The sequence below is a fragment of the Anas acuta genome, chromosome 18 (assembly GCF_963932015.1).
Source record: "Anas acuta chromosome 18, bAnaAcu1.1, whole genome shotgun sequence".
Classification (NCBI taxonomy): Eukaryota; Metazoa; Chordata; class Aves; order Anseriformes; family Anatidae; genus Anas; species Anas acuta.
Window position 1 is genome coordinate 772,917 of NC_088996.1, and position 20,028 is coordinate 792,944.

General features: G+C 44.3%; 1 long non-coding RNA gene across 3 annotated transcripts in view; it reads left to right on the forward strand.

Moving 5' to 3' along the window:
* Positions 1 to 16,016: 16,016 nt before the first annotated feature.
* The window catches only part of LOC137841843 (uncharacterized), a 33,598-nt gene continuing 29,586 nt past the window's right edge, over positions 16,017 to 20,028 (forward strand). For all 3 annotated transcript variants that reach the window (XR_011088781.1, XR_011088782.1, XR_011088783.1), the window contains exon 1: positions 16,017 to 16,695. This is a non-coding gene — a long non-coding RNA (uncharacterized lncRNA). The remainder of the gene's footprint in view (positions 16,696 to 20,028) is intronic.

The window sequence follows — 20,028 nt, forward strand, 5'->3', positions numbered from 1 at the left end:
GAACTTATTGAGGCGCACCTGGGGGACAAAGCAGTCATTGGTCCCAGCCAGCATGGGTTTGTGAAGGGTAGGTCCTGCCTAACTAACCTGATTTCCTTTTATGATAAGATCACCCGTATGGTGGACCAAGGGAAACCAGCTGATGTAATTTTTTTGGACTTCAGCAAGGCTTTTGACACGGTTTCCCATAGGATCCTACTGGACAACATGTCCACCATACAGCTAAATAAAAACATCATACGATGGGTGAGCAATTGGCTAACGGGCAGGGCCCAAAGGGTTATGGTAAATGGGGCTGCGTCAGGCTGGCGGGCGGTCACCAGTGGGGTCCCTCAAGGCTCCATTTTAGGGCCGGTACTTTTCAATATTTTTATAAACGATCTGGATGTAGGAATAGAAGGTATTTTGAGCAAGTTTGCCAATGACACCCAAAACTTGGAGGAGTTGTGGACTCGAATGAGGGTGGAAAGGCCTTGCAGAGGGATCTGGATAGGTTGGAGAGCTGGGCGATCACCAACCGCATGAAGTTCAATAAGAGCAAGTGCCGGGTCCTGCACCTGGGATGGGGAAACCCTGGCTGCACGTACAGACTGGGCGATGAGACGCTGGAGAGCAGCCTAGAGGAGAGGGATCTGGGGGTCGTGGTAGACAGCAAGTTGAATATGAGCCAGCAGTGTGCCCTGGCAGCCAGGAGGGCCAACCGTGTCCTGGGGTGCATCAAGCACGGCATCGCTAGTAGGTCAAGGGAGGTGATTGTCCCGCTCTACTCTGCGCTGGTGAGGCCTCACCTCGAGTACTGTGTGCAGTTCTGGGCACCACAGTATAAAAAGGACATGAAACTGTTGGAGAGTGTCCAGAGGAGGGCTATGAAGATGGTGAAAGGCCTGGAGGGGAAGACGTACGAGGAATGGCTGAGGGCACTGGGCCTGTTCAGCCTGGAGAAGAGGAGGCTGAGGGGAGACCTCATCGCAGTCTACAACTTCCTCGTAAGGGGGTGTCGAGAGGCAGGAGACCTTTTCTCCATTAACACCAGCGACAGGACCCGCGGGAACGGGGTTAAGCTGAGGCAGGGGAAATTTAGGCTTGACATCAGGAGGGGGTTCTTCACAGAGAGGGTGGTTGCACACTGGAACAGGCTCCCCAGGGAAGTGGTCACTGAACCGAGCCTGTCTGAATTTAAGAAGAGATTGGACTGTGCACTTAGTCACATGGTCTGAACTTTTGGGTAGACCTGTGCGGTGTCAAGAGTTGGACTTGATGATCCTTAAGGATCCCTTCCAACTCAGGATATTCTATGATTCTATGATTCCAGCTGCTTGTAAAGGCCTCATCCACCTCCTCCATGTGATATGGTGACCTGCAGTACAACCCCACAACAGTGTCACTCATACCAGCCTGCCCCTTAATTCTCGCCCATAAGCTCTCCACTCATTCTTCTTCCTCCCCCAGGTGGAGCTGGGTACACTTTAAGAGCTCTCTCACATAGACGGCAACTCCCCCCTTTGTTTCCCCAGCCTGCATTTCCTAAAGAGGACATAGCCCTCCATGACAGCGTTCCAGTCATGTGAGCTGCCCCACCATGTCTCTGTGGCCGCAATGAGATCATGGCCCCGTGACCATACACACATCTCCAGCTCATCCTGTTTATTTCACATGCTTCACACATTGGTATACAGGTGTTATAAGTTGCCCCCTTAATTAATTTTCAGAGAGCATTGCATTAATAATAGAAAGGAATTTATTGAGTAAGCCAACAGCAAGCAAAACAGCGCTGGGCGGCCGGGGAGTCTCAGCTCCGCCAACGGCGTGCACCTCACCCCCGCCAGGGTCCCTTTTTATATCTTGGTAATTCCGGGATTACGCAGCACATCCTGGTATATTCTGCGACTGCGCGCACTGTTGCTAGGGGGTCGTCTCTGTCCCTCTGGTGGTCGTGAAGATGAAGGCTGTAGTCTTCCTCAGCGATGTGGTTCAACTTCTGTTTTTATTTGGTCATGTTGGCCCAGCGTGAGACAAGAAGGCAGGATGTTGATACACCACTTTAGCAACTTATCAGGAGATGGTTACATGAGCTTTGCAGCAGTGTCTTTGAACAAAAGAGGCAACTGAGATGCAGAAGGAGAGAAGGGGAGGGGGTTCTCTTTTTTGTTACATTAAGCAAAAGAATTTTCATCGTGTCTAGCCAAGTATTATACAGCTCCTTACTTCAGCAGGGAGCTTTCACAACTCCCGCTCCTCAAACGGAACTCCTTGTTTTTATAACACAAAAGACAATGAACAAACATTCATTGTGTATTACACAGGCACTTTAGGGAAGCAGCAGGTACAGTTACCTCTAGAGGGATGCAAGAAGATTCCCAAAGGGCTATCAGGAGCATTGCCTTCTTTGAGGAACACTCAGATGATCCTATGGGACAACTCAGAGGTTTTTCCCTGCTGTCTTCAACAGTGACAGCAGAGACAACATCCCCCAGCCCTCTTCAGTCACATCTAACTCCCCTCTCTTCCCCCACTGAACCTAGTTTAAAGCCCTGGTAATCAGTCCAGAGAGCTTGCTCCCCAATACACTTGTGCCCCACCTGCTGAGTCAGAGTCTGTCAGCAGCCCACATACCCTGCTTCTCAAAGGCCTGCCCAAGATCAAAATACCCAAGCCTTGGTCTGGACACCGCCCTCTCAGCCAGTCATTTACCTGTCTCATTCTCTTCCTTCTTTCAGGGTCCTGGTCACCCATCAGGAGGATAGAGGAGAACACTACCTGCACCCCCGATCCCTTCAACATCCTTCCCAGGGATGCAAAGTCTTTTTTAATATTACTCATTTTCCTTGTTGCAGCTTCCCGGGACCCAGCCTGAATGACTGTTGTGGTTTAACCTGGCTGGCAGTTAAACACCACACAGCTATTTGCTTACCCTCCCCACTCCCTCTCTGGGATGAGGGAGAGAAATGGGAAAGTGAAGCATGTGAGTTGAGATAAAGACAGTTTATTAAGACAGGAAAATAACAACAACAATAGTAATAGTACTACTACTAATAATAATGTGTATGAAACAAGTGATGCACAATGCAATTGCTCACCACCCGCTGACTGATGCCCAGCCTATCCCTGAGCAGCCAGCCACCCCACACCAGCTAGCCACCCCTATATATTGTTTATCATGACCCCAGATGATATGGAATACCCCTTTGGCCGGTTTGGGTCAGCTGTCCTGGGTCTGTCCCCTCCCAGCTCCTGCTGCACCCCCAGCCTGCCCACTGGCAGGACAAAGCAAGAAGCTGAGACATCCTTGGCTTGGTGTAAGCACTGCTCTGCAACAATTAAAACATCATGGTGTTATCAACACTCTTCTTATCCTAATCCAAAATGTAGCACCCTACCAGCTACTAGGAGGAAAATTAACCCTATCCTAACTGAAACCAGGACAATGACGGTAAGAGGATAGTAGCCCTCTGGTTTAATGAGTTGCGACAGAGACTTCCTAATGTCTTTGACACACACTCCAGAAAGACAACACACCTCCCTGGAGAGGTTATCTGAATGGCAAATGGGAGTTTGCTCTCTTAGAATCTTAGTTATGTGCAAGTGTGTGAGCACTGAACTCATTGTACATGTGTTTGAGAGACCTTGATGATACACACACATACACACACGCACTTTATCTCACAACCATTATGTGTTATCACAACAGCTGTGCCTTGTCTGACAAAAAGCAACTGACCTGATTATGATGGCATACATACATGTACAGCTTTCAGCAGTTTTCTCTGACAGTGCCATTGCTAGATGGGAAGAACTAGATTTGAACCAAAAAAAAACAACACTTTTTTTTTCTTTTTTTTTTTTTTTCTTTTCTTTTCAGAAAATACAATCCAATCTATGTCCCTGTTGGAACACAGATACAAATACAGAGCTTTCATGTACAACAATGAATTTTATTCAAATTTTTCTTTTCTTTCTAATGTTTAGTGTTAATTTTTTTTTTGTTAGTTTCTGACATTTTTTCCTCTGCTATTTTTATTCTTCTAGCTTGTTCTGCTTTCCCATCTACCTTTCTGATATTTGTAGTGGCTTATGTTCTGTAGGTAAACTTTCTCAGTGAAAAATCCTTCAGCAGGTTTTTAGTCCTGGGATTGTCCATTTCCTGAAACAATTACAAACTTCAGCTTTTCAGGACTTTACATCTACTAGCAGACAGGTCCAAATGTAAACACTACCTTCATACATATTTTACTTTCTAAGTCTGTTACTACAATTTCACTTCGGTTGTGTACAAACATCAGACCTGACGACAGAAAGGCTTTGTACATAACAGAGTCACTATAAATCACTTTCAGTCACTCGAAGTATATTTCTTGAACAGGTCCCCAAAGCAATCCTCATTCCACTGTTCAGATAATTACGTGGTCAGATTTTCTTTAGATATGCCTGGTCCTACTTCTCAACTTGAAGAATGGCTTTACTTGCACAGAGAGCAGCTCTCTCACCAAAGGCTTATACAAATGCTTGCTTCTGCATCATGTCTTCTCTTTATTGTAAAGGATATTATTGTGGAAATGACTTGTTCATTATAAGAAAGAGGATTTCTGGTCATAGAAATCATTTTCATATAGCATAAGATATGAGAACCAGAGACACTGGATGGAAGATAAAGAAGCCATCTTAGAAGTATGAATGTTTGCAACAGCAATGGTACAGAGCATTGGAATGAATTGTTCAGCTTTTAGTTTCAGTCTTTTTTTCTATCATCTGTTCCAGCTCACCTAAAGCATCTTGTTGGGATGCAGGTATTCTCTGGCTAGTACTCAGCAGGTCTGACTGATGCTCAGAACAATCCCTCTGGCTGTAAGATCACTACAGATTCATTTCCTGAGCCATCAAAACTGTTATATTCTGTCATCTGATCTGTGAGAGTATTCCAATTAGCAGTGAAAAGCCCATTCTAGAATTAGTGTCACATGAACACATTCTGTATTAAAATTAGATGAATCTCAACTTGAGAGGACCTTTTTCTCTGTCTGCTGCCAAAAAGTCTAGGATGAAGACCTTAGTCTTAGATATCAAACTTTTAAGCAAACCTTAGTGTCACTAAAATGGTGTCTGTGAATGGGAAAAAGCCAACTTCATATAATGCTGCAGAGAGCCTCAGTTATAGTCATCTAGTCAGAGGTGAATTAATCCTTCTTGGCTTGATTTTACAGATTGTATCTGGAGCTTAAAGTGACACCACTTAAGTCCTGTACAGATGTGGAGATTCCCTGAAGAGGGGCCTAAGAACATTATAGGAGTAATCAAAAGTCCGCATCTGACAGCAGTAGAAACAGCATGGTCCATATTTAATGCAACACCTAACAATCTCTTTAGCCCATGGCAAAAATAAATAAATAAATAAAATAAAATAAAAAAAAAAAGATCCTGCAGATCTCCAAAAGAGGAGCTAACATAGGTGCATGGGAGAGCTTTTTTTAGTTATGACAGACTGCTGTAGGTTCACTTGAAAAATTGATTGGCCATACCAATTTGCAAGACACAGCAACACCAGATATCATGAGGCCAAGAATTAGCCAAGAAAGAGACTAAAAAGAAACCACATGTAGTAGTAGATCTTTAAATGATCTTTGCAGTCTAACTGCCTAGAATAAATTAGTTCTGTTGTTGGAGAGGAAATATTCTAAGCCTGTACATAAAAGATATTACCAGTTTTTAAAATGTTTAAATGCTATAGTTTTTGATGGGAAAGGACTATTTCCAATGCTTTGAACAGCCAAAACATAAGAACAGATACAGAAGCTCAGAACAAAACTTAATCTAGACTACAGCAACTCAAAGAGAATGCATGGGGTAGAGTGAAAGAACAAGAAAACATATAGAAGTTTTTCCCTTGAATATTATCCCATCGTCAACCAAACTGCAGTTTAGTAACTTCCTAAACTAGATATTCTGGAGTATCACACTTGGAAATTTAAGCGTCTAGGAATTCAAACATTCCAGGGAGAGGACTCAGAATTATGACTCATGTTCATATGACCAAATATGTGTTTCAAACACAATACAACAATGCATTTGATGATAGAGAATAGATTTACCTTTGATTTCTGCCTGTTTCAGAGCCCTGTTCAGGTGGCTCTGCTGACATTGGAACTCTCCTTGTACAAGGTCCATTATGAAAATAAGATCAGATCAGATGTTCAGTTCATTGCCTGACTGTGGCCACTGTAAAACTTAGTGATGTTCTAGGGCAGGTTTAGTCATCTGTACCTGTGTCATCTGCCAATATCCAGAATTGTACCTACTGTTTTAGAGCCAGACTTAAACAAACACAGTCTCTGTCTGTAAAGGGACAGTGATATGACATGAACGAACAGCTTGTGGTGATTCATCTGAGACTAAACTGGATTTGCCCGCCAGGATAATTCACCTGTAGAGCTAATAGCTCTAGGGTGAATTATATATAAATAGCTCTGGGTTAGAACACAGGTCTGTCTGGTTTATTAGCCTCTTGCCAGCCATGTTTAACAGCAGAAGTCTAGGGAAAAGGACAGGTGCAGAGACTTATTTCTGAAGAATATCCTCTGGATTTCCTGCTAATGATAGCTCAGATCCTCCCCAGTGAGAAACGGTATCTTGTATTTAGAAGAGCTCATTTCCATTATTTTGGGCAGTTATTTTTTGAGCCCATGAAAACTTTTGGTATCCATAAGATCCTGTAGCCAGGTTTTCCAGTTCAGGCACTGTATTTTGGAACTTGCCTCTTGCCTGTTTTGTATGAGGCAATGTTGGCCCACTGTCATAAGCACAATTCACCTACACTGACCTTTGTGTTATAGCTGCACTGATGCCCAAACTTGAATGGTTGAACTGAAAGTTACTTGCATGTAAAGACGTGGACGTGCACATACATGAATCACCTACTTTAAGCATCTTAAGGAATTTGTCCAAGATCAAATGAAGAGGCATTGGAAAAGCAGGAAAATATCCCAAGATGTCTCTGACAAAAGCCCATAAACCTTCCTTCAAATATTTTTCTCTCTGGTTTAGCATCAGTCTCAGTGGTGTGATTTGGTCTTGCCAGATCATCTACAACAGGTTGCTGGGTCCCAGAGCATCTGAACTTTTGATCCCACGGAGAATTAGACTTTTAGCCAGCTAAAAAGAGCAATCCAGCTAGGTAGTCCTCCAGCCAAACTTCCCCTGGGTGTGCTCATTTGGACATTAATATTTCACTGATACTAAACTTTGCTCTTCATCATGAACTGCTCATTACTTGAATGCCATCAGGGATTTCTTATGTCATGAAAGAGCAGAGATTCTGCATGAGCACACTGAGCAGGACTGACTGTCTGCTTTCTGTGGATAAAGTCGTTGATCTGTGTATATGTGTGTGCCTGTATCTGCAGAACATAGATGTCTTAGTGTTTTCCTCTCAATGGTGTCTCTGTTCTGCAACCATCTGTGTATAAAGCTGCTATTATCTCATGAACAATGAGTCATACAGGAAAGTCTCTAAGAATTAGGCAAAAACTATGTTCATCTCTATTACTGAAGATGAGGATTCAGTCCCACAAGCTCTCTGGAAACTCAGCATTAGTTTTCCCTTGACAGTTTTAATCTTTAAAATCTGCTGTTGCTGGCACAAACTTACAAACAACAGGTTGGCAGTAAGCTGTCTGCAAACTGGCACTTGAAGTCCACTGCTTGTCCTCCTCTTGGAACTTTCTAACAAAGATCCAGTTACAGCACTGCTTACTGTGACCAGCCTTTTCCTCATTCCATTTTCCAGTGGGGATCTACTAAAAATAATTCCCCAACTCTTTCTCAGCCCTCGCAGATGACTCTCTCAGGCTCTTTCATTTCCAAACTACTCTGCGGCTCTGCAAATTGCAGTGGGAGAGTTGGAAAAAGTTAGGGTCACTGCTCCTTGTGTCCAACAAGCTATACCTAGACCTGGAGCTGACCAAAAGATTATGAAGTTGGCCATATTAACTGAGACAGTGATCCATACTGGTATCAAATAATAAGATCAAGAGCAAAGGTCTTGCACCTGAGTCAGGGCAATCCCAAACATGAATATAGGCTTGATAATGAGTGGATAGAAAACAGTCCTGCAGAGAAGGACCTGGGGGTAGTGGTGGATGAAAAACTCAACATGAGTTAGCAATGCGCTCTTCCAGACCACAAAGTCAACTGTATCCTGGGCTGCATCAAAAGAAGTGTGACCAGCAAAGCAAGGAAGGTGATTATCTCCTTCTGCTCTGCTCTTGTAAGACCCCACCTGGAGCACTGCATTCAGCTCTGGAGCCCCCAACACAAGTAGGACATGGACATTTTACAATGAGTCCAGAGGAGGGCTGGAGCACCGGTTCTGTGAAGAAAGGCTGAGAAAGCTGAATTTATTTAGCTTAGAGAAGAGAAGGCTCTAGTGAGAACTTATAGTGGGCCTACAAAGAAAGATGGGGAGAGACTTTTTATCAGGAAATGTAGTGATAGGACAAGGTTTAACAATTTTAAACTAAAAAAGGTATGTCTAGGCTAGATATAAGGAAGAAATTCTTCATAATGAAGGTGGTGAGGCACTGGACCAGGTTGCCCAGATACACTGTGGATGCTTGATCCCTAGAAGTGTTGAAGGCCAGGTTGGATGGAGCTTTGGGCAACCTGGTCTAGTGGAAATGTCGTGGTTTAACCCGGCTGGCAGCTAAATACCACACAGCCATTCGCTCCCCCTCCCTCTCTGGGACGGGGGAGAGAAATGGAAAGTGAAGCCTGTGAGTTGAGATAAAGACAGATTAATAAGGCAGGAAAATAATAATAACAATAATAATAATAACAATAATAATAATAGTACAATGATGATAATAGTACTAATAATAATGTGTACAAACAAGTGATGCACAAAGCAATTGCTCACCACCCGCTGACTGATGCCCAGCCTAACCCCGAGCAGTCCAGCCCCCTCCCCCCGGCTAGCCACCCCTATATATTGTTTAGCATGACGTCAGATGGGATGGAATACCCCTTTGGCTAGTTTGGGTCACCTGTCCTGGGTCTGTCCCCTCCCAGCTCTTGCTGCACCCCCAGCCTGCCTGTTGGCAGGACAGAGCAAGAAGCTCGTCCTTGGCTTAATATAAGCACTGCTCTGCAACAATTAAAACATCGGGGTGTTATCAGCACTCTTCTCATCCTAAGCCAAAACATAGCATTCTACCAGCTACTAGGAAGAAAATTAACTCTGTTCTAACTGAAACCAGGACAGGAAAGTATCCCTGTCCATGGCAGGGGGCTGGAACTAGATGATCTTCAATATCTCTTCCAACCCAAACTATTCTATGATTCTAATAACAATAGCCTTAATTTCACATATCCAATGAGATTTGGGTACTTAGGAAATAATTGAAAGAAAGGAAATACCCAGAAGATTTTCTTAGAAAGTCTCCTGTGGCCAGAAAGGGTACAGAAAGAAGAAGATCTGAAAATCAAGCGAGCTTCTCTGGCTAGTGGGGAAGTTTCTGTTTTGGGTCATGTTGTCAGACACAGTGGAAATAAAAAGTTACAGGGTTTTCATGGTCTCCATTGCCCCAGAGAGGTAACTAAGATGATTAAGAAGGTTTGAAATAAACAGTCACATATCCTAATTATGTAATGTACTCTAAATAAGTAGATCATACCCAGGAAACATGCACATGATAAATTCAGATTTACAGTTAGTTTAGATTTTTAATTGGAAATTTTAATCTTAGATTTTAAATGTTCTCTAATATTTTGGGTGATAAATAAGGGTTAGAGATACTGATACATGAAAGGAAACATGCTCCTGTGGGCATGAGTGAAACTGGGTGGCTGGAGTTAGACCAGATGTTAAGATCAACATATTAAATGACAATAACTGAATCACAGAATGTTTGAGGCTGGAAGTGATCTCTGGAGGTGATCTAGTCCACAAGCAGGGCCACCTAGGTCTGCTTGCCCAGGACTATGTCCAGATGGCTTTTAAATATCTTCAATGATGGAGATTAAAATCCTATGCTATATAATGGGAAAAAGATATTGCACTTTATACCTGGAGTCATCACTTTGGGCACCTAAGGAAGTGATTGGGTAGCTCACTTGGATGGTGTCTGAGAGACCATCCATGCCATCCTTCCTCAGCCACCACCCTTCCTGTTAGCTGCATCCTTCTGACTCTCCTGTGGCTGGTATTAGTTTTGTGTTCTCCAGCCTTTTCACTGAACTGATCAGTCTTCAACCAGAAGAAAGCCACTGCTAGGTGGGTTCACTGAATCACTGAAAAATGTGGCTTGGAAGGGCTATTGGAGGTCTTCAGTACAGTTTTCTACTCCAAGCAGACCTAACTTAAAAGCTAGATAAAGTTGCTCAAGGCCTTGCTCATGGGAATTCTGTAAATCCCTAAGGACACAGATTCTCTGCAGAGTCTCTGGTCAGCATGTCACAGGGCATCACCACTCTCATGGCAAACAATGTATTTGTCAAAAAACATCTTTCTGGTTTGCAACATGAGACCATTGCCTTTTGGCCTTCCACTTTGCACTTGCAGGAAAAGCCTGGATGCATCTAATTTGCATACCCCCTTTTCAGCTGTGTTAGTTTTAGTTACATAGTCCCTAAGCCTCCTCTTCTCCAGGCCAAACAAATCTAATTCTCTTTGCATCGTCATATGGCATGTTACAGCTGACCAGTAATACTAGGGGCTTTTGCTGGATTCTCTCCAGTATGTCGACACCTCTAATATAATCGGGGCGCAGGGTGTGTGGGGCATGGCAGAGAACTGTACAAAGTATTACAGAAGCAGTCTCATCAGTGTCAAATAAAGTGAATAATTACATCCCCCTGTGTGCTGGGTCCATTACTAGCTACTTACTAATGCAATGCAATCCAATGACTGGTTAGTATTATCACTACAGGAGTGCATTGCTGACCTATGTTTAGCTTGTTTTCCATGGGGATCCCTAAGTCTTTTCTGCAGAGCTGCACCCTAACCAGTCAATTCCTAGTCTGCACTGATGCAGGGAGTTGTTCTATCCCAGGTAGAAAATATAAAAGGATTTATTATTTCATAGAATTAGAACAAACATATGAGGTCAATTAGACCAAAATTTACCAGTTGAAAAGGTACCTCAGTCTTCTTGTGCTTTGTCTGGTAATATATGTGATGGGCAATGGTGACATACAGGAGCAAGGTTTCATCCCTGAGAAATCCTAATTTTCTGCAAAATATTTTTAGAGCTGCACAAGGTCCAATGTTGGTCACAGACATACGCAAATGGCCTGTAACTCTCAGCACAATTTACCCTTTTTCTCACAAAAGGCCCTGCAGGCTTGAAAGTGAATCTTGCAGGCCCCTGGAATGAATCCCACTTCCATCTGTTCCCCCAGGACCTCAAAGGAGCAGCAGGCACCATGCCTAGAAAGGATAAACTTTGTGTGTGCATGGTATGCTTTTAAATCAGCATTTTAATCCTCCTTCTGACTTCACAGATAGGCAAACTACTAGGAGTTCTTAATACACCGTGACGTATACTAACATTCCAGTACATTCTTAGTACACCTTGAGGTATGACAAAGCTCCAGCTCTCCTATTAAGCTTATTTGTTACTGTCATAAAATAAAGAGTATGTCCTTTTTATTTCCCCGGTATAACTTAAAATACTCATAGGTCAACTAAATGAACAGTAGTATGTTTCTTGGTCTTAAAGAAATAAACAAAATTTATTTAGAAACCCTAGCAGCTGTCCTGTTTCAGTTTTCTTCCAGCTTTCTGTTTGGTTGGTTTTGTCCACTTTACTCCCTGTCCTGTTTTCTAGAAACTGTCTGCTTCTGTTCAGAATGCTAATGCTAATACACCTGCAGTTCTTATACATTCAGAAGCAAAAGCTAAGTACAGGGATACAGAAATAAAGAAATACAAAAAACTCCAAAGCTGGTCAGAGCTTAGAGCTGCTTCCTGGAATTGCTAGGCACAGACCTGTGTTCACATTCTTCCCAGTCTATGGAGGCTCAGTGCCACTGTCCTGTCTTCTCACATTTCACCTCTGTGTGAAAATACTTGGTTGAACAGTGTGCAATTTCTGAAGAACAGGTAACACGAATTTTTGCTTTTATTTTGACATTTATAGCTAATTTAAAGGTGTGGCCTGTTATTTATTTATTTATTTATTTGTTTATTTATTTATTTTTCCCTCAACTTAAGAGCAGTTCAAGCCTTTGGCCTGAGCACTGTGCCCACCATCAGCTTGGACAGTGCACTCTGCCTCTGTACAGTGGTGACGAGTAGTATAGAGTTGGACTAAGTCTTTTACATTTACCTTGTCCCTTCTATGTCTCTCCCAAAACTGTCTTAAATGAGCATGGTGACATGATCAGAGGTCATGAAAGGAAGCCACTGAAGCTCTTTTAACTGCTGATGCTAACGTATGACCTGAACACCTAACAGGCTGATTTACTGAAATACAGCTGCAGAGAAACAGCTGATCACACAGAATGATCCTTCTTACTGCTGACTGGCATGCCCAGAATAAGCCAGTGCTGGCTCATCGGTAATACATGTGTCTGCTCATTCCATTACCTCTCCTTTCCTGGTATACTGCGACAAAGCAAAGGACACAGAGGGTTCTACATGACATCTCACCTTATGACAGCTATCATGCACATCTAGAAACTTCTGGGAGTTCAAAGAAATTTTCAGACGAAGGCTTTGCTTTCAGCTTTATAAATGTGCTTTTAGCTTTCATCATGTTAAAGAAAAATGGTGTTAAAAAACACTCCTGCAGAACAAAACTTCAATGCAGATGTTATTTCTCCTCTTTGCATATTTCTTCCTTTATATACAAATAAAATTATAAGAACTGGTTTGTACTTAACAAAAGGATAAACCCTGCTAATCTACTTTATGTGCTAGCATTGTGCTTACCGCAGCACGGTTTGTTGGCTGAGGCAGACCACTGTGGTCCTAATGTGCACAGCTGTCCAATGAAAACCGTATCATGTCATGTGAGTGTGGGCAGGACTTGCCAGTTTAGAGGGGGTTGGACACAATGACAATTCAAGTCAGACTTCTGTGTTTGTGACGTTGCTAACCATACATATCTCTAACAATTGAAAATGCCATGCTGAGGAACGTACAAGCTAGAGCCAATCACAGCAGGTAGCCATGGAGCAAAAGAAGAGAAACAATAAGATGATTTTGACCAGCTTGACAGGCAGTGATCACAGACCATCATGTGATGGGGCATTAGTAGACAAAACACCAGAGAGCTATGACTGGCACAAAGAACCCTGAATACAAGTAGGATGATGACCAGTCAGGAGGCAAATGGGTTACAGCCAGCAGTGATGACAGGGTACAAAACACGGAAGGATGACAGAAGCCCAAACTGAATGCAACATACAAGAACAACTGCCACAATTGTTTCCCAAAACAATTTTTGAATTCTCCAAATGAGAAAGGAATGAGATGGAAGGAACAAGGAATGAGATAAAGGAGATAAGAATAGTGCACCACTAAGTACTGAATGTAAATGAGGGGAGGCAGGAAACCTGACAGGTGTGACCAGCTGATGTACGTTAATGGCACCTGTGTCCAAATACAAAAATTAAACAAAATAATGATCAGAGCTTCTGACACTCAGAACCACCTGGCTGAACATGATTACCCCACATGGCTCCTATTGACATGAAACACAGAGACATTTTAAAATGAAAAATTTGAAGCTACAGCCAATTAATTGGCCCCTTATCTTTGCTTTTGAGAAATTATATAATTCTATTAAATGATCTTTTTTTTTTTTTAATTTTTATTTTTATTTTTCACTTAGGTCTGATCCTTAGAAAATGACAAGCAGCTTGATAAAGACCTGGGCAATGGAGGCCTGGAACGGCCCTTTCTTTTTTCAATGTGTGGACCGTACTCACCACAGAGGGTGCCGAAACACAGTGTATCAGAGTGGCACTTTGAGGTGAGAGTACAATCCCAGCATGTTACAGAAGCATGAAATTGGTGGAGGGAAACCGAGACCGTGGCAAGGGATGGGGCTACCTTGGAAGGCTCCTAGGTCAGGCTGAGAACTCAGATGTGGCCCTGCTCCAGCACCACCCTCGGAAGAGGTTTCTGGCTGATGTTTCCAAACCTTGGAGACTAGAGTTCACTGGGTGACGCCCCTCAGGCTCTGGGCCTGCACCTCGGGACACACGAGCTTGCTCGTCTTTGGAAGAGAAACCAGGGCTGAGAAGCTGCGACACTGCGTACGGTGAAAGCACTTCTCCCCCTAAGGGCGGAAAGAGAAGGAACGTTCCCTGCCGCAAGGCCTCCGTCCCGGCCCGGGCAGTCGCCCGGCGGTTCCGACACAGCAGTGAACAGGGTGGGACGGCCCCCACCCGCCACCGGCCCCGGCGCGGCGGGGAAGCGCCCTCTGCAGGCGCCGCCGGCCCCCGCAGGCTGGGTTTCCGCGACCGGGCGGCGGCACGGCCCCCCCGACCCTGGCCTCCCGGGAGCCCCTGCTGCGGCCCCACGGCGCGCCGGGGCTTCCCAGCGCTGCGGGAGAGCGCTGGCGCCGGGCTACCCCGCTCCGCGGTCTGGGTGGGTGGGCTCGGCGGGGTTCTCGTGGAAGCTGCGCCAGCCATGCGGCTTCCTGCCCCCACGGCGCTCCGTGCGACGTATCCCCCCCCCCCCCTCCCTCCTTGGACGCTCACAGCACGGCCTTCCTGCCCCACGCAGGCAGCATGGAGCAGGCCGCCTTATTTTCTCTTTCTTCCACAAGCAGGTCTCTACACCACAGGAAACAGCGTATGCAGCAAATCGCCACACATCCCTTAGACACCGCAGATCCTCACACATGCACTGTAATGGAGCAGAGGCTCTACCCTTTCCTACAGGACTGTGTCAGGGACTGCTAAGGCAGACAGAAGAATGGAGCAGTTCATAAGTGCTAGTGATATATGGAGTTATAATTTGTGCTAAGAAGATGGTTGATATTATTAAAGAAGGGGGAGATGTGGGAGTGTGGCCATGGGGGTCGACAAGCCCCACGGTTGATGATAACATCAGACTCTTAACGATGAGGCCATCAGGAATGTAGAGTTCAGAGGGAACAAAGAAGGGTGATTCAGGAGACTCCATGCAGTCTCAGGTTGCTATTCTCCAGCTGTTAAGGCATGGAAGTTGCTGGGTGTTTGCTAGTTGCCGGGCAAAGTTGTTTGACCAATGAGAAGTTGCTTTGAAAAGGAGTGCTGCGGGGCAAAAGGTAAAAGAGGAGAGCCTGTCCTCAAGATGAAAAGGCAACACGATATAATGAAGTTATGTCATCAATAAAGAAATAGAAAAAAAGGAACGAATTGAGATGGGGAAGATGCTAAAACTTATCTGAATTAATATTTACCTACATATATGGTAAAATATCCTAATTATCTGGGATGTAGATGAGAACCTTGTGAGAAGCATATGTAAAAAGGAAGCTATCGTTCAAGACCAACGGATTAGGGAAGGACGAACAACTCATTAGGGAAGGATGAACAACTTGTTGGCAGGAAACAAGGCAAAGATAAACAAAAAACTTCTAAATACTGTCCAACAGAAGGTCAACGTCCAGAAACGTAAAAAGTTTAACCTCCTCTTCCTCGTTGCCTTCATCCTGAAAGACTCCTGCCCACAACCACCAGGCTACATTGCGCAGGCGCAACCAGGAGGAGCTAAGGGCGGGGAGTATAGAAATGAGTACTTGGAAGAGGTCTGCCTTTTCGGGGGAAATAATGAATATGCATTACAGCTCATGTAATATGTAACAGTATTCATGTATAAAGTTGTGAGAGACGACCAGGCAGGCGTGCACCTTTTTGAGGGAAGCTATTCCCAGTGTGCCCGGTGCACCACAATAAAGTATACCTACTTTACAACCCTATGGTTGTGGAGTTTTCCGCATGTCAGGATAGCGACAGGCTAACAGGACAGGGACCAGGACAGGAACTGATCACCTAATTAAGATAAGTTCAGCCAAACTCAGCAAACCGCTGATTAAGGAGGTATTGGGGAGGCATTGGGGAGGCAAGGACAATCCCCAGACATGGACTGTATATCTCGAAACAAGACACTGGAACTCATGATAAGGAAGCGGCAGACGGACAGAGAAACAAATGTAAGGACTATAAATCTCAAAATTGGACATTGGAATTCATTATAAAGATACAACAAACGGAAGAATTGGCAACAACCAGCTCTCGCAATTAAGAAACGTGCCAATTCAGCAGATTCCTGACCAAAGGTGAAAAGTACACTGTGAGGAAGACTCGGGGTCTTCCTCCCAAAGACCCCTGCCCACGTCCCAAAGACCCCTGCCCACAATTCTTGGGAGGCTCTACGCAGGCGCAAGGTGCCAAAAGGCTAATTAGCATGAGAAGCGAGGGAAGGCGGGGATAGGTAATGCATATGTATAGGCGCTTGTAGAATATTGATAGATTGATTGTATAAATTCAAGACTGCTTTCCCCTTTGGGTATGCACGATAGGTGGAGAGATCCCCCGTGCATCCAGCGCTGCAATAAAGAATATACCACTTAAAGGAATTTCGGCTTCGATCTTTGAATCACCGCTCAAAGAAGCTTGTATAGAAAGTCGCTGGAAATAGGCGCACCGGAGCTGGAAAGAAGCTCAAACTGAGAGAAGCGAACCTGCGCACACAACTGCCCCTTATTGGTAAGCAGTTACGCATTATGGAGAATCATATGTCCTTAGAAACAAAGACTGTCCTGGTAACCTTACAGCTTATTCCCTTTATTAACAATCAGACAGTTTATGATCGTGAAACATGGGACCAAATTGAGGTCAAGGCGTGGGACTCTGCTACTAAAAATGACAAGGTTGCAGTGGGATTGCTTGGCACCTGGTGAGCAGTCTCTGAGGCCTTAAAGAGCCATGTAGGACCACAGTCAGAAACGTGGGGTTTGCCAGATAGCGAGGGAGCTGTGGGCTCATCCACCCATCCTTCTACACCATCGCCCCCCCCCCAACCCCCCTCCCCCCACCCCCCCGCCACTACTGCCATCACAGGCCTTTGCTGTTATGCCCCCTGGTGACCTGGATGTGCCTTTTTACCCAGGCCTTGAAAAGGAGATGGATATGTTTCCCTTCAATCCGGAAAGAATAGGATACATAAGACTTGAAGGCCGAGTTGCTTAACAACTTAAAGTGAGACATATTGTTCCCATGACTAGCCCTGGAATTCTCCAGTGTTTGTAATCAAGAAAAGGAATGGAAAATGGAGACTGCTATATGATCTGAGAGAAATTAATGAAATCATGGAAGATATGGGAGCACTTCAACCAGGAATTCCAACTCCAACTATGCTCCCCCAGTCATAGACATTAATAGTAATAGAATTAAAGGATTGTTTGTTAAACACTTGCCTTTTAAAACTTTGCCATGTTTATATTTCAATTGATACCTTTTCTGATTGTACATATGTACAATCAGAACTTGGGTTTAATATGTAAAAGCAATGATATATATATTTAGAAAGTTCGATGTTAGTGTATGCATGTTGGTAGAGTGTAGACTCCCTGCGCACCCAGCACCCATCACAGAGTGATGTTGGATAGTTGGCTGAATATGAGCCAGCAGTGTGCTCAGGTGGCCAAGAAGGCCAACGGCATCCTGGCTTGTATCAGAACCAGTGTGACCTGTGTGGGAATATAAATGTTGTTTTTGCAGAGTTACATTGTTTAGAAGGAGGGAACGTGGTACTGAAATATGCTTACAGTGATAAGAAAGCTTAGCAGGCGACCTTGTAAAACGCAGACAACCAGACTCCTTAGGACAATTAGGTGAAAATCACGGTGTGATAAGTCAGATAAGTGAAGAAACATTACCACTTCAAACAGTAAAAATGGCAAAAGAAAATTGATATTTAACAGGCCGGCAACTGAAGGCCATGCATTGTTTGTGAAGCATCAGATAGATTGTGAACCTGGATTACCCACTCAGTGGGGAAACAGGGGAGGGTCCTGTCATCAAAAAGTATATAAACTGTGTTTTGGAACTAGTAGATGCACTCTCTTCTGCTTGTGGGGCGCCTGCCATTGCAATCGCGAATAAATTACTACTTCACTGAGATCCTCGCCTGAGCCTAAGTTATTGGCTACGGAGTGTTTCTCACAATTTGGGGGCTTGTCCGGGATCCAGTCACCTACTGGGGAGCTCCACCGCCGCAGCAGCAGGAAGGCATGCCCTGCTGATTTCAGCGGTCCTGTGCATCGACGGTGGCGGTTCTGCAGAAAGCTGACAGAGGGCCCGAGACTGGTTAAAGAGGCAGGATCCGTGAAGTAGTGGGGAAAGGAAGAAGGTAGGCACTCCGGGTTTTTAAGAATCGATCCGGTAACTCTGTGCACAGACCAAGGTAAGAAACATTAAGTATTGCCTTGGGGGTCGGGTGAGACTCTGTGGAGAGTCTCGGGAAGTCTGGTGTATGGTAAGCCCTTGCACGGGGAAGTGCTGGCACTACACCAGGGAAATTTGGTGTACAGTAATCCTTGCACAGGGAAGTGCTTGGAAGTACACCAGGGAAATCTGGTAAACTCATAGGTGTGCGGTAACCTTTGCACGGGGAAGTGCTTGGCAGTACACCCCCATTTTCCAGAATCGGAACGTTAGTGTGTGGTACACTGCAGAAGGGAAATTTCTGTAGCAACATACTGACGAGGGCTAGGAAAAATGGGAAATATGAGTTCCGGAGAACAGGGAGATATCCCTGGGGGAGTGCCTACCAATAGTTCTTCCTTAAGAATGATAAGAAATTGGAAACATAATCCCAAAATTAGAGGGATTGTAAAAGAAAAATAATAATAAAAAAAAAAATAAATATTGTGTATCAGCCTGGACAAAAGAACCAATTAAGGAAACAGCAGTATTTTGGCCAAAATATGGGTCTGATGAAAATTCAGGCTTTAAATTTATGTGTAAACAAGAAGATTCCTTTTTCAGAGAAGGAGCCAAGTTATGCTCCCTATAATCCTAATATTGTACCCGTGGCAGCAGCAGTCACTCCAGGAAGGGAGACAGGGACTGTAATTAACACTGTCCCTAAAAAAGTATCGTACCCTAGGCTCCGGCAAGAATTAGAACAAGGTAGAAGAGATATTGAGAATTTTGCCTTCCCTGATACTAACAGTACTAACACTAACTGTGTATCCTCTTAGGTGAACTACCCCCTCCTCCTTACCAGCAGAGAGGTTAGGACTTTTAAGAAGGAGAGGAAGTCTTTATTTGAGGACCCCAACAGCCTAGTTGAACAATTAGACCAGTTCCTATGACCTGATTTATACTCTTGGGGAAGGGAATTATGTCTATAAGTATGTTGTTTACAGGGAAAGAAATGGGAATGATCAGGAGGAGAGCTGCTATACAAGAATGGGAAAGAGCTCATCCTCCAGGACTAGGGGTAATACCGGCAGGGCAGAAATACCCACTTGCCAATCCTGGCTGGAATAATAAGTGTGCAACACAGAAATCATATGAGAAACTTGGGGTCAGAATGAGAAAGTACTCGGGGATGAGTCCCGAGGACCTGGTATCCCAAGGGCTCTTGAAAGTTCATTGTGTGATTAAAGCCTGGCAAAATATGCAGAAAATGCTTCAGAAGGTGGGGGGATGTAGTGAACTCCTGCGGGAGGCCCTGGAGGTGTGTGTCCGGAGGGGAGATAAGAAGGAAAAAAAAAAAAAAAAAAAAAAAAGAGAGCGAAACTAATGGTATTGACAGTGCAGCGGGTAGTGAGGCAGAGCGTTGGAGAAAGAGGAAGAAAATCTTCAGGGGGAGTCAGGGCCAGGATGGAAAGGAGAGGAAGAGAGATGAAGGAATGGCAGGCAAAGAAGGCTGCCTGTGTTGTGGCCTGAGTCCTAGCAGGGACAGGCTTTGATAAGATGTTTTAAGTGTGGCCAGGCTGGCCACTTCCAATAGGAATATCTGGAGTGGAAGAAGGAAGAAAGAAGGAAAATTGGATGAAATACGCTATATTAATATGTTGTTTATCTTGG